The 16,326-nt window shown below is 49.7% G+C and overlaps 1 pseudogene; it reads left to right on the top strand.

Moving 5' to 3' along the window:
- The window catches only part of LOC112262459, a 139,950-nt pseudogene that overhangs the window by 116,222 nt on the left and 7,402 nt on the right, over positions 1-16,326 (top strand).

Here is a 16,326-nt window from a genome sequence, read left to right as displayed (position 1 = left end):
TCTCTCTCGCTCTCTCTGTCTCTCTCTCGCTCTCTCTGTCTCTCGCTCTCTCTCTGTGTTTCGCTCTCTCTCTGTGTCTCGCTCTCTCTCTCTGTGTCTCGCTCTCTCTCTGTGTCTCGCTCTCTCTCGGTCTCGCTCTCGGTCTCTCTCTCGCTCTCTCTCTGTCTCTCGCTCTCTCTCTGTGTCTCGCTCTCTCTCTCTGTGTCTCGCTCTCTCTCTGTGTCTCGCTCTCTCTCGGTCTCGCTCTCTCTCTCTGTGTCTCGCTCTCTCTCTGTGTCTCGCTCTCTCTCGGTCTCGCTCTCGGTCTCTCTCTTGCTCTCTCTCGCTCTCTCTGTCTCTCTCTCTCTCTGTGTCTCGCTCTCTGTCTCTCGCTCGCTCTTTCTCTCGCTCGCTCTCTCTGTCTCGCTCTCTCTGTCTCGCTCTCGCTCTCTCTGTCTCTCTCGCTCTCTCTGTCTCTCTCTCGCTCTCTCTGTCTCTCTCTCGCTCTCTCTGTCTCTCTCTCGCTCTCTCTGTCTCTCTCTCGCTCTCTCTGTCTCTCGCTCGCTCTCTCTGTCTCTCGCTTGCTCTCTCTGTCTCTCTGCTCGCTCTCTCTGTCTCTCGCTCGCTCTCTCTGTCTCTCTCTCTGTCTCTCTCTCTGTCTCTCTCTCGCTCTCTCTGTCTCTCTCTCGCTCTCTCTGTCTCTCTCTCTCTCTCTGTCTCTCTCTCTCTCTCTCTGTCTCTCTCTCGCTTTCTCTGTCTCTCTCTCGCTCTCTCTGTCTCTCTCTCTGCTTTCTCTGTCGCTCGCTCTCGCTCTCTCTGTCGCTCGCTCGCTCTCTCTGTCGCTCGCTCTCTCTGTCTCTCTCTCGCTCTCTCTGTCTCTCTCTCGCTCTCTCTGTCTCTCGCTCTCTCTGTCGCTCGCTCGCTCTCTCTGTCGCTCTCTGTCGCTCGCTCGCTCTCTCTGTCGCTCGCTCTCTCTGTCGCTCGCTCGCTCTCTGTCGCTCGCTCGCTCTCTGTCTCTCTCGCTCTCTCTGTCTCTCGCTCTCTCTGTCTCTCTCTCGCTCTCTCTGTCTCTCTCTCGCTCTCTCTATCTCTCTCTCGCTCTCTCTGTCTCTCTCTCGTTCTCTCTGTCTCTATCTCGCTCTCTCTGTCTCTCTCTCGCTCTCTCTGTCTCTCTCTCGCTCTCTCTGTCTCTCGCTCGCTCTCTCTGTCGCTCGCTCGCTCTCTCTGTCGCTCGCTCGCTCTCTCTGTCTCTCTGTCTCTCTCTCTGTCTCTCTCTCGCTCTCTCTGTCTCTCTCTCGCTCTCTCTGTCGCTCGCTTGCTCTCTCTGTCGGTCGCTCTCTCTGTCTCTCTCTCGCTCGCTCTGTCTCTCTCTCGCTCGCTCTGTCTCTCGCTCGCTCTGTCTCTCGCTCTCTCTCTGTGTCTCTCGCTCTCTCTCTGTGTCTCGCTCTCTCTCTGTGTCGCTCTCTCTCTGTGTCTCGCTCTCTGTCTCTCGCTCGCTCTCTGTCTCTCGCTCGCTCTTTCTCTCGCTCGCTCTTTCTCTCGCTCGCTCTGTCTCTCTCTCGCTCGCTCTGTCTCTCGCTCGCTCGCTCTCTCTGTCTCGCTCTCGCTCTCTCTGTCTCGCTCTCTCTGTCTCGCTCTCGCTCTCTCTGTCTCTCTCGCTCTCTCTGTCGCTCGCTCGCTCGCTCTCTCTGTCGCGCTCTCTGTCGCTCGCTCGCTCTCTCTGTCTCTCTCTCGCTCTCTCTGTCTCTCTCTCGCTCTCTCTGTCTCTCTCTCGCTCTCTCTGTCTCTCTCTCGCTCTCTCTGTCTCTCTCTCGCTCTCTCTGTCTCTCTCTCGCTCTCTCTGTCTCTCTCGCTCTCTCTGTCGCTCGCTCGCTCTCTCTGTCGCTCGCTCGCTCTCTCTGTCGCTCGCTCGCTCTCTCTGTCGCTCGCTCTCTCGCTCGCTCTCTCTCTGTCGCTCGCTCTCTGTCGCTCGCTCTCTGTCGCTCGCTCTCTGTCGCTCGCTCGCTCTCTGTCGCTCGCTCTCTCTGTCTATATATATCTCGCTCTCGCTCTCACTCTCTCTGTCTCTCTCTCGCTCTCTCTGTCTCTCTCTCGCTCTCTTTGTCTCTCTCTGTCTCTCTCTCTCTCTCTCTCGCTCTCTCTCGCTCTCTCTGTCTCTCTCTCGCGCTCTCTGTCTCTCTCTCGCTCTCTCTGTCTCTCTCTGTCTCTCTCTGTCTCTCTCTCGCTCTCTCTGTCTCTCTCTCGCTCTCTCTGTCTCTCTCTCGCTCTCTCTGTCTCTCTCTCGCTCTCTCTTTCTCTCTCTCTGTCTCTCGCTCGCTCTCTCTGTCGCTCGCTCGCTTTCTCTGTCTCTCTCGCTCTCTCTCTGTCTCTTGCTCTCTCTCTGTCTCTCGCTCTCTCTCTGTGTTTCGCTCTCTGTCTGTGTCTCGCTCTCTCTCTGTGTCTCGCTCTCTCTCTGTGTCTCGCTCTCTCTCGGTCTCGCTCTGTCTCTCTCTCGGTCTCGCTCTGTCTCTCTCTCGCTCTCTCTGTCTCTCTCTCGCTCTCTCTGTCTCTCTCTCGCTCTCTCTGTCTCTCTCTCGCTCTCTCTGTCTCTCGCTCGCTCTTTCTGTCTCTCTCGCTCTCTCTTTCTCTCTCTCGCTCTCTCTGTCTCTCGCTCGCTCTCTCTGTCGCTCGCTCGCTCTCGCTCTCTCTCTCGCTCTCTCTCTGTCTCTCGCTCTCTCTCTGTCTCTCGCTCTCTCTCTGTGTCTCGCTCTCTCTCTCTGTGTCTCGCTCTCTCTCTGTGTCTCGCTCTCTCTCGGTCTCGCTCTCGGTCTCTCTCTTGCTCTCTCTCGCTCTCTCTGTCTCTCTCTCGCTCTCTCTGTCTCTCTCTCGCTCTCTCTGTCTCTCTCTCGCTCTCTCTGTCTCTCTCTCGCTCTCTCTGTCTCTCTCTCGCTCTCTCTGTCTCTCGCTCGCTCTCTCTGTCTCTCGCTCGCTCTCTCTGTCTCTCGCTCGCTCTCTCTGTCTCTCGCTCGCTCTCTCTGTCGCTCGCTCGCTCTCTCTCTGTCTCTCTCGCTCTGTCTCTCGCTCTCTCTCTGTCTCTCGCTCTCTCTCTGTCTCTCGCTCTCTCTCTGTCTCTCGCTCTCTCTCTGTGTTTCGCTCTCTCTCTGTGTCTCGCTCTCTCTCTGTGTTTCGCTCTCTCTCTGTGTCTCGCTCTCTCTCTCTGTGTCTTGCTCTCTCTCTGTGTCTCGCTCTCTCTCGGTCTCGCTCTCGGTCTCTCTCTTGCTCTCTCTCGCTCTCTCTGTCTCTCTCTCGCTCTCTCTGTCGCTCGCTCGCTCTCTCTGTCGCTCTCTCGCTCTCTCTGTCTCTCTCTCGCTCTCTCTGTCGCTCGCTCGCTCTCTCTGTCTCTCGCTCGCTCTCTCTGTCTCTCGCTCGCTCTCTCTGTCTCTCGCTCGCTCTCTCTGTCTCTCGCTCGCTCTCTCTGTCTCTCGCTCGCTCTCTCTGTCTCTCGCTCGCTCTCTCTGTCGCTCTCTGTCGCTCGCTCGCTCTCTCTCTGTCTCTCTTGCTCTATGTCTCTCTCTTGCTCTCTCTCTGTCTCTCGCTCTCTCTCTGTCTCTCGCTCTCTCTCTGTGTTTCGCTCTCTCTCTGTGTTTCGCTCTCTCTCTGTGTCTCGCTCTCTCTCTGTGTCTCGCTCTCTCTCTGTGTCTCGCTCTCTCTCGGTCTCGCTCTCGGCCTCTCTCTTGCTCTCTCTCGCTCCCTCTGTCTCTCTCTCGCTCTCTCTGTCGCTCGCTTGCTCTCTCTGTCGCTCGCTCTCTCTGTCGCTCGCTCGCTCTCTCTGTCGCTCTCTCTGTCTCTCTCTCGCTCTCTCTGTCTCGCTCTCTCTGTCGCTCGCTCGCTCTCTCTGTCTCTCTCTCGCTCTCTCTGTCTCTCTCTCGCTCTCTCTGTCTCGCTCGCTCTCTCTGTCGCTCGCTCGCTCTCTCTGTCGCTCGCTCTCTCTGTCGCTCGTTCTCTCTGTCGCTCGCTCGCTCTGTCTCTCGCTCTCTCTCTGTGTTGCTCTCTCTCTCTGTGTCGCTCTCTCTCTGTGTCTCGCTCTCTGTCTCTCGCTCGCTCTCTGTCTCTCGCTCGCTCTTTCTCTCGCTCGCTCTGTCTCTCGCTCGCTCTCTCTGTCTCGCTCTCGCTCTCTCTGTCTCGCTCTCTCTGTCTCGCTCTCGCTCTCTCTGTCTCGCTCTCGCTCTCTCTGTCGCTCGCTCGCTCTCTCTGTCTCTCTCTCGATCTCTCTCGGTCTCGCTCTCGGTCTCTCTCTTGCTCTCTCTTGCTCTCTCTGTCTCTCTCTCGCTCTCTCTGTCTCTCTCTCGCTCTCTCTGTCGCTCGCTCGCTCTCTCTGTCTCTCTCTCGCTCTCTCTGTCTCGCTCTCTCTGTCGCTCGCTCTCTCTGTCTCTCGCTCGCTCTCTCTGTCTCTCGCTCGCTCTCTCTGTCTCTCGCTCGCTCTCTCTGTCTCTCGCTCGCTCTCTCTGTCTCTCGCTCGCTCTCTCTGTCTCTCGCTCGCTCTCTCTGTCGCTCGCTCGCTCTCTCTCTGTCTCTCGCTCTCTCTCTGTCTCTCGCTCTCTCTCTGTGTTTCGCTCTCTCTCTGTGTTTCGCTCTCTCTCTGTGTTTCGCTCTCTCTCTGTGTCTCGCTCTCTCTCTGTGTCTCGCTCTCTCTCTGTGTCTCGCTCTCTCTCGGTCTCGCTCTCGGCCTCTCTCTTGCTCTCTCTCGCTCTCTCTGTCTCTCTCTCGCTCTCTCTGTCGCTCGCTTGCTCTCTCTGTCGCTCGCTTGCTCTCTCTGTCGCTCGCTCTCTCTGTCGCTCGCTCGCTCTCTCTGTCGCTCTCTCTGTCTCTCTCTCGCTCTCTCTGTCTCGCTCTCGCTCTCTCTGTCGCTCGCTCGCTCTCTCTGTCTCTCTCTCGCTCTCTCTGTCTCGCTCGCTCTCTCTGTCGCTCGCTCGCTCTCTCTGTCGCTCGCTCTCTCTGTCGCTCGTTCTCTCTGTCGCTCGCTCGCTCGCTCTGTCTCTCGCTCTCTCTCTGTGTTGCTCTCTCTCTCTGTCGCTCTCTCTCTGTGTCTCGCTCTCTGTCTCTCGCTCGCTCTCTGTCTCTCGCTCGCTCTTTCTCTCACTCGCTCTGTCTCTCGCTCGCTCTCTCTGTCTCGCTCTCGCTCTCTCTGTCTCGCTCTCTCTGTCTCGCTCTCGCTCTCTCTGTCTCGCTCTCGCTCTCTCTGTCGCTCGCTCGCTCTCTCTGTCTCTCTCTCGCTCTCTCGCTCTGTCTCTCTCTCTCTCTCTCTCTGTCTCGCTCTCTCTGTCGCTCGCTTGCTCTCTGTCGCTCTCTCTCTCTCTCTCTGTGTCGCTCTCTCTCTGTGTCTCGCTCTCTGTCTCTCGCTCGCTCTCTGTCTCTCGCTCGCTCTTTCTCTCGCTCGGTCTGTCTCTCGCTCTTTCTCATCTGTCTCCCCCCGAGTCTGTTTTTGTTTAGACATGATCTCTGTTCCTTTAATTCTCTTTGTTTCATTGTCATCCAGACTGTCATTACTTTCCTTCCAGTCTAAATGCTTTAAAACCAGACTACGAGTCAGTAGTGAACAAGGCCACCCGGCTGTGTGGAAAATCCCTTTATGGCGGCTAATGGCACCGGCCCAGATCGAACAGTGCTACAAACGTCCTGAAGAAGGATCACATTTCTCGCTCAATGACCACGGTCAAGGGCGTGAGAAACTGAAGTCAGTCTTTCGACTGCGAGGCAAGGCAGACATATGAAACCTTTTTCAACCTTTATGGATTGGAAGAGAATATGTAGATATCAGATCTATTTAGCTGCCTGCTCAGGTCAAGCTTTTCACTTGATTGGAAGAGAAATTGCAGGTGACACTAACTGGTTGGCACAGCATATTTTCTCATTAGAGGATAGCTAAAGATTAATGTGGGTCGTTTGGCATGCCTGCGAGTTTACCAAATGGCAGTGATGTGGTTTAGGTAATTTGGTTGGCCACCCACTGTGCCACGCTGGTGTTTCTGGATGAATCCACTTGATTGGTAAATGATTGGAGAGAGACACACAGACCGGTGTACTTTATTAGGATCCCCATTAGCCACTGCCCATGCAGCAGCTACTCTTCCTGGGGTCCACATAAAACGTAGAAATGCATGACAAAGTACAGACAATTTCATTTCAAGAATGTAATTCACTTTTTTAAATCAATAAAAATAAATTGGAAAGACACCAAGAGACGACAAAATACTATTTCCACATGATTCATATATACAATCTTTTATCCATTTAAATGAGATATTTAGAAAGAGGAGAGGCACTGTGATTCATGTTACGTTTTCAACTTTAGTGGCAGAGCATTCCACAATGACGTAGGTCTTTACATCATCTGAGCAACGCATTAAATCTGGTTTTGGTTTGGGTAAGGTGAAGAAACCCATAGTGGCATGTGTGGTGGGGTATGTATGCATGTCTGTTTTTTAAAGCGTAAACAAATAGATTGTTCAAGTGGTTAGGCATTTTAACACACAAATGTTTCTTAAGAAGAGAAGAAATCAATTTCTCCTCAAACCAGAGACTTTCATGCATGTTGTTAGTTCCATGTGTGCAGTTAAGGGCAAGGCGTGCTGCTTTGTTTTGAGCCAGCTGTAACTTTGCTAGGTCTTTCTTTGATGCACCTGACCATGTTACCGGACAGTAATCAAGATGCAACAAGATCAGAGCCTGAACAACTAGTACAGTTCGTCTTCGTGTCAAATATGCATCTTTTATATTTTATAGCTTTTGCCGCCCTCCTGTAAAGTTAATCTATGTCATCAATCACCGGGTCCTTATTGGTTGTCTTTGTTCTGTATTATAATGACCTACCTTGTCCTCCACAGGATGGATTCTGGGTATTTATATTAGTAACTTTGGTTCAGGGTTTTGCCATCCAGGGCCAGATGCCCAAATCTGGGACCCCGGGCCACCTACCTCTAGGCCATGTAGTTTCATAGCTAATCTCATGCTATTCTACACATTTTGCCATGAGGCTGAGAAAATGTTGCAGTTTTAAAGCAAATTTCCTACAATTCTACACATGACGTATTCATATGCTATCTGGGGGTCCATGTTTTTGACTGTAATGTGTCCTCTTTCCTGTGCTGCAGGGTCAGACAGTGTCCTGTATAGAGGAGGTTCTGTACAGCTACCAGCCCATCAATAGCCACACTTACAGAACCCCCGTGCCTGAGCTAAAGCTGCTGGGACGTCTTGGGTAAGAACACACTTATTGGGTAAGAATGTAGAAGAGTAGGGAGGTAGGCAATAAATAGGCCCTAGAGGTGAAAATAATTATAATTTAGCATTAACACTGGAGTGATAGATATGCAGATGATGATGAGCAAGTAGAGATACCGGGTTGCAAGAGGGTAAGTAATAATATGGGGATGAGGTAGTTGGGTGTGCTATTTACAGATTGGCTGTGTTCAGGTACAGAGCTGCTCTGATAGCTGATGCTTAAAGTTAGAGAGGGAGATATAAGACTCTAGCTTCAGAGATTTATGCAATTCGTTCCAGTCATTGGCAGCAGAGACCTGGAAGGAAAGGCAGCCAAAGGAAGTGTTGGCTTTGGGGATGACTAGTGAGATATACCTGCTGGAGCGCATGCTATGGGTGGGTGTTGCTATGGTGACCAGTGAGCTGAGAAAAGGCGGGGCTTTACCTAGCAAAGACTTATAGATGATCTGGAGCCAGTGGGTTTGGTGACGGATATGTAGTGTGGGCCAGCCAATGAGAGCATACAGGTCGCAGTGGTGGGTAGTATATGGGGCTTTGGTGATAAAACAGATGGCACTGTGAAAGACTACATCCACTGTGGTAGACTACATCCAGAGAGAAGGATCTAGAGATGCTCAGTGATATGATGTGTCCATAGGCACAGCACAGTAGTGTACATCATAAAATTAAAACGATTGTACAGACAGTCTGGGTGGCACAGTATACTTGTTGGGGACAGGGGGGGGTATGAGAGGGGAACAGAGGGTACAGGCTCGCCTGGAAGTCTGGGTCTTTTCTCTGGAGTCCCCCTTGATTAGCTGTGAGAGGAGCGGTGGGGGGAAGGTTTTGTTCTAAGGGGCAAACAGCCAGCGTTCCCCTATACCCAGCCCCGCCTTGCCTGGACCTCATCGTCCTTCAGCACACACAGGAAGTGCCTTCCCCAAAGCCGGGCCCCTGGGCCAATCGCTCCTCGACGCCATCGGCCCACTCCTCACAACACAGCCCATCCATCAGACCGCACCCAGCCCAACCGTCTGTCTGCATGGAGACAGACTGGCACTAAGGCCTTCCCACCGGCCAGGAGAGCTCCAATTGGCTTAGAGGGGCATATGCAGACAAATAAGGGTGTTCTCATTGGTGAAAAGAGATGAGCTGTTGTCATTTCCACCTCATAGTAAACTGTCATTCAGCAGATATTTTATTTTCTGTGGCTTCTAGTTGATCATATTGCAATTTGCAAGGAAGATTTTCAAACCCTTGTGAGGGATAATGAGTTTCCATTGAGTTTAGTTTTTTTAATATGTAATAAAAAATACCCTTTTGATTTCCATAATGAACTCCTGAACCACCTAATTGAAGTGAAGCCTTCCTTCTTAATGGATGCAGGAGAGTTTAGTAGAATAACTGGTTCTACTTTTACATTATGTATGCAGTGTAATGCTGAGGTTTTGGTTCTTTTGGCTAGGCTGATCAATATGCAGATGAAACACATCTCAAAATGTTTTGCCGCATGCTGGAGCTGACTGATGAGAGGGGGACGGAAGGGGGAAGAGGAGGGGGGGACAGGGGGTCTGGTGTCAGCAGTTCAGGGGTCCTGCAGGACTAGGGCTGGAGGGGAAGGGCTCTGCCACCTGAGATAAATTAGTCTCCTCAATGATGAACACTAGTCCCTCTGGAGCAGGCAGCGACCGACTACTGTAGCCCAGTCTGACAAATAAACAACAACTCCCATGATGCAGTATGCTCTGTTAGCAGAAGCTGGAATTCTGCTGACACTTCTGCATTGTTGGCAGTTTTGTCATTCAGCTAAGTTCAGAGTTTATGGACACGTGGTGCACACACACACACACACACACACACACACACACACACACACACACACACACACACACACACACACACAGTCTCAGGCACACACCAAAAATGTGCACAGGTCATACACATTCACATGTCCCACTCTGCATTTTTGGCCACAACAGAAATGCTGTGATGTGGTGAGAGTTGAACGGCATGTGGAGAATAGAGGGAGGTTATGGAGAGGGTGGAGAGGTTGAAAGGGAGTTCTCCAGTGCAGGGTTGGGCCAGAGTCTGTCTTCTGACCTATGGTGTGTGTGTGAGAGAGTGAGTGAAGGGGTTATGGTTAGGGAAGGAGGGGCTGTCGGAGGGGCTAGGGTCTTATTTTAAACAGGGCTGTTTGTCTTGGTCAGGGCCCATGGTGACAGCAGCACCACTGGTGATTTGTCTTGGACAGGGGAGTCTGGAGGGACGGGAGAGTTGAGCGCAAAGCCGCACACACCCCCCTGTGGCCCTAGGGCCTCTGGGGCCCGGCTCTGCACAGGATGCGAGCGGAGCCTTGCTTTTTATGCTAGGGCCTCCCTCCCCCCACTCACTCTGTGTGTGTGTGTGTTTCCCTCTCTCTCCGTCTCTTTCGCCTTGTCCCTTTGCCCCCCAAAAAACCGCAGGAGCGCTGTGAGGCTGCCAGGAAAAAGAAGGGCCACGCCTCTCTCTCTCGCTGTCTTTCCCTCTCTGCTGTACCTGAATAAATATGGGCTGTGCTCTTATTAAAGACAGCTGCTTCAATACTGGGGGAAAGAGAAAAGGCTGCATGTTCAGGCAATGGGGACCTTTGAAAGTGTCCATTCAGCTTACACCCCCCCACCCACACACGTACAATCTCAGAAACACACTTCCCCTGATGTGTGTACGTGCATGTCTGAATGCGTCTGTCTGTGTGTGTGTGTGTGTGTGTGTGTGCGAGAAACCACAGAATGGAGGAGGCCCTCTATAGTGTGAAGACATTTTATGAAAAGGAAGTGTCACTCATTCTGTCTCATTGATTGGCACATACACATGTCCATGCATTAACATGATATGCTCTGAAAATACCTGTTGCTGTGCCTTACCTTAACATAATAGAATGTGAATTCTCATAGGCCAGAGGATGAGGCCTTTTCCTCAGCTGTCAACTTGACCCCTGAAGGTGACGTTTGACCAGGTAGCTTACTGTAGTCCTGAGTAGTGGTCGACAGATTAGGATTTTTCAACGCCAATACGGATTATTGTCATTATTTGTAATAATGACAATTACAACAATACTGAATAAACACTTATTTTAACTTAATATAATACATCAATAAAAATCAATTTAGCCTCAAATAAATAATGAAACATTTTCAATTTGGTTTAAATAATGCAAAAACAAAGTGTTGGAGAAGAAAGTAAAAGTGCAATATGTGCCATGTAAAAAGCTAACGGTTAAGTTCCTTTCTCAGAACATGAGAACATATGAAAGCTGGTGGTTCCTTTTAACATGAGTCTTCAATATTCCAAGGTAAGAGGTTTTAGGTTGTAGTTAATATAGTATTTATAGGACCATTTCTCTCTATACCATTTGTATTTCATATACCTTTGACTATTGGATATTCTTAGGCACTTTAGTATTGCCAGTGTAACAGTATAGCTTCTGTCCCTCTCCTCGCCCCTACCTGGGCTCGAACCAGGAAGACATCGACAACAGCCACCCTCGAAGCATCGTTACCAATCTCTCCACAAAATCCGCGGCCCTTGCAGAGCAAGGGGAACAACTACTCCAAGTCTCAGAGCGAGTGACGTTTGAAACGCTATTAGCGCGCACCCCGTTAACTAGCTATCCATTTCACATCGGTTACACCAGCCTAATCTTTGGAGTTGATAGGCTTGAAGTCATAAACAGCTCAATGCTTGAAGCACAGCGAAGAGCTGCTGGCAAAACGCACGAAAGTGCTGTTTGAATGAATGCTTACGAGCCTGCTGCTGCCTGCCACCGCTCAGTCAGACTGCTCTATCAAATATCAAATCATAAACTTAATTATAACATAATAACACACAGAAATACGAGCCTTTGGTCATTAATATGGTCAAATCGGAAACTATAATTTCGAAAACAAAACGTTTATTCTTTCAGTGAAATACGGAACCGTTCCGTATTTTATCTAACGGGTGGCATCCCTAAGTCTAAATATTCCTGTTACATTGTACAACCTTCAATGTTATGTCATAATTACGTAAAATTCTGGCAAATTAGTTGACAACGCGCCAGGCAGCCCAAACTGTTGCATATACTCAGACTCTGCGTGCAATGAACGCAAGAGAAGTGACACAATTTCATCTGGTTAATATTGCCTGCTAACCTGGATTTCTTTTAGCTAAATATGCAGGTTTCAGTGTGTTGATTTTAAGAAAGGCATTGGTGTTTATGGTTAGGTACAGTCGTGCAACGATTGTGCTTTTTTCGCAAATGCGCTTTTGTTAAATCATCCCCCGTTTGGTGAAGTTGGCTTTCTTTGTTAGGAAGAAATAGTCTTCACACAGTTCGCAACGAGCCAGGCGGCCCAAACTGCTGCATATACCCTGACTCTGTTGGAAGAGAAGTGACACAATTTAGCTAGTTAAAAGAAATTCATGTTAGCAGGCAATATTAACTAAATATGCAGGTTTAAAAATATATTCAGTGGGGCAAAAAAGTATTTAGTCAGCCACCAATTGTGCAAGTTCTCCCACTTCAAAAGATGAGAGGCCTGTAATTTTCATCATAGGTACACTTCAACTATGATAGACAAAATGAGAAGAAAAATCCTGAAAATCACATTGTAGGATTTTTAATTAATTAATTAGCAAATTATGGTGGAAAATAAGTATTTGGTCAATAACAAAAGTTTCTCTCAATACTTTGTTATATACCCTTTGTTGGCAATGACAGAGGGAAAAAAAAAACGTCCAAAAACACCGATTTCCGATTGTTATGAAACCTTGAAGTCGGCCCTAATTAATCGGCCATTCCGATTAATCGGTCGACCTCTAGTCCTGAGTGTGACCTGTCCATGTGTGTTCAGGACAGGTGTGGCTGGGTCAATACTGTCCCCTTCTGGAACCCTACCTCACCTCAGGCCTGGTTCACTCCTAATGACATGGCTGGGATCTGCATCTTGAAACTTTACCCACTTGATTCCACACAACAGCCACAAACTGCAGAGGGACATTATTTTAGTATCTGTGCTTCTGCTGCCTGTAGATAAAAGATCCTGAATGATGGTATATGAACATGTGTTACTGTTTTGGAAGTTATGTCCATTTTGTGTGTTAGAGAAGGTTTGTTTTGGTCTTGAGTGTGTGTATCTTTGAGAAATGGAAAGAGGGAGCTTGTTTATGTGTCCTTGTCTTTGATGTCAGAACCTTTTTTCTCTGTGCGGCTACGTGTGTGTGAGCATGCGCACATGCGGTTGTGAGTCTTTGAGGAATAGATGGAGTACATTTTGTGTGCTTACACATGTCTACTGTGTGTGTGTGTGTGTGTGTTTTCTGGTGCACTTCCTAAGCTCTGACTGTGTAGGCGATGAAAGACCCAAGTTCTCTGCCGCTCCAGAGAGAAGGGAGGGGGGAGTAAATCTTGGACAAGGACTAATCCTGTGTGAGGAAAGAGGGAGAAGGAGACATTGGCAGCGCCATACTCAAAACTTCGACTAAAACCTCAAGTGCTGACAATGAAAGCTAGAAAGAGCAGTTGTTTGTATTGGCGCAGGTCACCCTGAAATTAGTCCATCACTGTGACAGCGGTTGCTCAACGTGCTACGCTAAATGCCAATGTGGATAATATTTTGAAGTCTTACCCCCTCATCCTCTTCTCCTCCCCTCCCCTGCCTGCTCTCCTTAATTGTTGGAAAAAGTGAGGTTTCTGTCGGGGGTGGTTGGTTGTTGGTTATGAGGCGGTCGTCTCTCGTCGCTTGCTCGGAGTGAAGGGGAGCAGCTGAGCGATGGGAGGGTGGGTGGGGTGTTTAGTCTGGAGCTCCTCTCCAGGGGACCCTGAGCTGCAGACCAGGAAGTAGTGCTCCTCAGACATGCAGACTCGTCAGACTCACTGGAGTCTGGCTGAAGGGTTCAAGCTCTCTCTGAGGGAGGGAGGGATGGATGGAGGGGATTGATTGGGACATATAGAGAGAAAGGAGCTTTGTTGTCAAGCTACCACAGTGGCGTTCGTAGTCTTTCCCTGGTCATAGAGAGCTTTTCTGCTTCATAATACACACACACTGTGTGTTGAAAGTATACTGACTTGAGGCCTGGTTTTGTGTGTGTGTGTGAGAGAGGCAGTGTTGGCTGTGTTGGCTGAGGAGCTGTGACAATCATAACTTTCTGGCAGGCGTCCCTCCTAGATCTCAGTCCCAGGCTGGCCTGACTCCAGGTCTGACTCCATCTCTCTCTCCCGGCTCTGGCCCTGCTCTGCAGGATGTAGGAGTTCCAAGGTCAACTAAACCTGGCTCACTACCCACTATGACCTCTCACCTCTGGCTTCCCAACCTCTCCCCTACATTAAACAAGGTTTAAGTCATGTCCAACTCACTCCCTCCCTCTCCTTTCTTCCCTCTAGTAGTAGGAGACAGTAAATCTCAGTCACTGTGGCTCCTGTGCGTCTCCCACTCTCTGTGTGTGGAGAGCAGCAGGCGTGTGCTGGGCTGATGAGGACCACTCCAGATGGACTGTTTGCTCTTTCTACACAAAATGGCCTAAAATGGCTTTTCCATACGATCCCAGCTGGCATCAAGTCAATTTGATGGTCCTGGGAGGGCAGGGGGACGGAGGGGTAGAGGTCTTCACAAGGACCTGGAGGGCTGTCCTGGGACAGAGGGAGCCGAGTGATGGAAACCTCACAGTGAAGGCCTCTCAAATAATGTGTGCTCGCACACACTATGTAGCTTTGATGGTTGAGTTATGGGGCTGGATGAAGGTAAGAAAGGCGCTGTATAGTATGACCTCAGATGAACCCAAGCCTTTGATCTGGTTTTACTACAATTACATAATTTGTCTAAACTTTTTTCTAGATTTGAGGCGATTTTGAAATGTCCAACATAACAGTAATTAATCATAGAGATGTATGCTATAAGATCATTGTGTGTAACAAATATTTCTGTTTCTCAAAAGCTCAGGTTGCCAGATTCGGGCAGTGGCCTAGTTGTGTAGCAGCTAGCTGGATGAAGTCTACCATTGCAAGGTACTGCCTCTCTGCATGCTCTATCCACACCCTCTCAGAGCAGAGAGCATGAACGACAGCTGTAGCTCATAGATTTGACATTTGCATAGTTCCTGCAGCATCTTTTGGCTATGTGAGAATGTGGGAGAGAGATCTTTAAAGCAGGGTTATTTGACTTGCAAACCCACAGGATGAACTGTGTTTTCCCCAGCATCACTCTCAGCACATGATCAGCTCTCATCTCTGATGTTATAGTATAGCTACTAGTATAGTATAGCTACTCTTGCATGGCCAGACACTGTACTACTCTTGTGGGGAAGCCAGGACATAGGGGGTAGTGTATGGGTGGTTCTTCTCTCTGTTACAGGGGTAGCTGGGCTAATACCAGGGGGATGTGTGAATGTTGTATAGTACAGTATCCACTCCTTATCCTGACCTGCAGTCATAATGTTCTCTGTTGTAGGAAACGGGAGCAGAACGGTATAGCTCTGTATGAACTGGATCTGTTGTCTCTTAATGCGATCTGTGCAAATATTGATTGCTTCTTGAGTGTGAGTCATTAGGCCAGTGGATTGGAGGAGGAGACGTCTCTTACAGTAGAAAGCTCTTTAGCTTCATGGGTTTGTCTGAACATAAAAACAGCAGATAGAGATGGGTCGTCATGGCCGCGCCAGTCTTTCACTGGGTTCTGAAAGAGACTGCTGTTTTAGTTTTTCTTATGAGGGCCCCTTGCCAGCCCCTTCCCCAGGCGGGTGGGTGGTGTTCCCACACAGGCACACGAACAGACCAGCCAAGCCCCAGTGAAGGAGAAACCACCAGGGCAGGCCAGGGATAACCAGGGGTGGGTATTTGCCTGCCTACTCCCCCCTTTGTTTATTTGTAGCGCTGGCTGGAGGCTGTAGCGTCAACTCCCAAAAGAGAGAGCGAGTGTCGATATCTCCTAACTATTTATACATTAACCCAATATGTGCAGAGGTGTGTAAGGCAGGACTTGGACTGTCAGTCAGTCAGGGGTGTAGGCAGGACTGGGACTGTCAGTCAGTCAGGGGTGTAGGCAGGACTGGGACTGTCAGTCAGTCAGGGGTGTAGGCTTTGATGTCAACCGAATGGGGCAACTCTCACCCTAGCTATATACACACACACACCATATTGGCACAGTAGAGTCCTGTGTCCCCCCCCCCTTCCCCCCAGGGCCCAGGGCTCTGTGATGTGCAGTGGGATTAGCTGGCTCATTTTCCCCTCTTAAGAGCTAGGGAAAGAAAACAAACTCCCGTCATATGGGGCTGCGCTGTGGGGACTTGTAGTAGGTACCTCTCCAGTATGATGGATGAATCCACCCCCCCTTTTCTGTCTCTTTGTGTTTTTCTTTCTCTCTCCCTCCCTCTTTCACTAATTGAAATGCTCTTGCTTCTCCCTATAGCTCGAGGTGCTGTGTAAACTGATACCAGTGTTTTGGAACCCACCTGGGAAAAGGCTTTTCTTCCACAGTATACCTGTGTTCTTTTTACAATATGCTACATATGACAATCAATACTCCCGTGTGTGTGTGTTTGTGGGTCTGTCTGGCGCTAACAGCCATTCTGTGAAGAGCATATGCCCTTCCATTGTTTACGGACCCATTTGGTTAACGAGGACACTGCAAATTTCCCCCCGCCTCCAGCCCACAGTATTCTCCCTGCTCTCCAGGGGATAGATAGATGGATACTCAGTACCTGCCAGGCATCTCACTGCCTTGAAATGGGGGTTCCTGTATCAAGTGGCTAGTTTGTGGTGGGTTTCCATGCCATTGATGTCCTGTCAGGCAGCCTCTACCGCCCCCATCAGGCCAGACAGGTGAAGTACAGGTCTGTGACACAGTCCTGGATGAGCAGTGGCAGTTGACGCTTTGTGAAGAAACTCAGGATTTAGGCATCAGCGTAAGCCTCTGTTCTTTATAATGCCTTCATATCAGATACACAACTACCTGCGTCATTCATACCCCTTTGCTGTGTTTTCATATAAACTGGCCTTACAAGTTGTGATTGCTAGTTGTCAATCACTGCAAAATGAGTGAGTTTCTATAAGGGTTCATGTTGTGTCTTACAATGATTGTGTTAACACCCTAAAAG

This window comes from Oncorhynchus tshawytscha, linkage group LG11 (assembly GCF_018296145.1).
Source record: "Oncorhynchus tshawytscha isolate Ot180627B linkage group LG11, Otsh_v2.0, whole genome shotgun sequence".
NCBI classification, from domain to species: Eukaryota; Metazoa; Chordata; class Actinopteri; order Salmoniformes; family Salmonidae; genus Oncorhynchus; species Oncorhynchus tshawytscha.
This window is presented reverse-complemented; position numbering and strand designations above follow the sequence as displayed.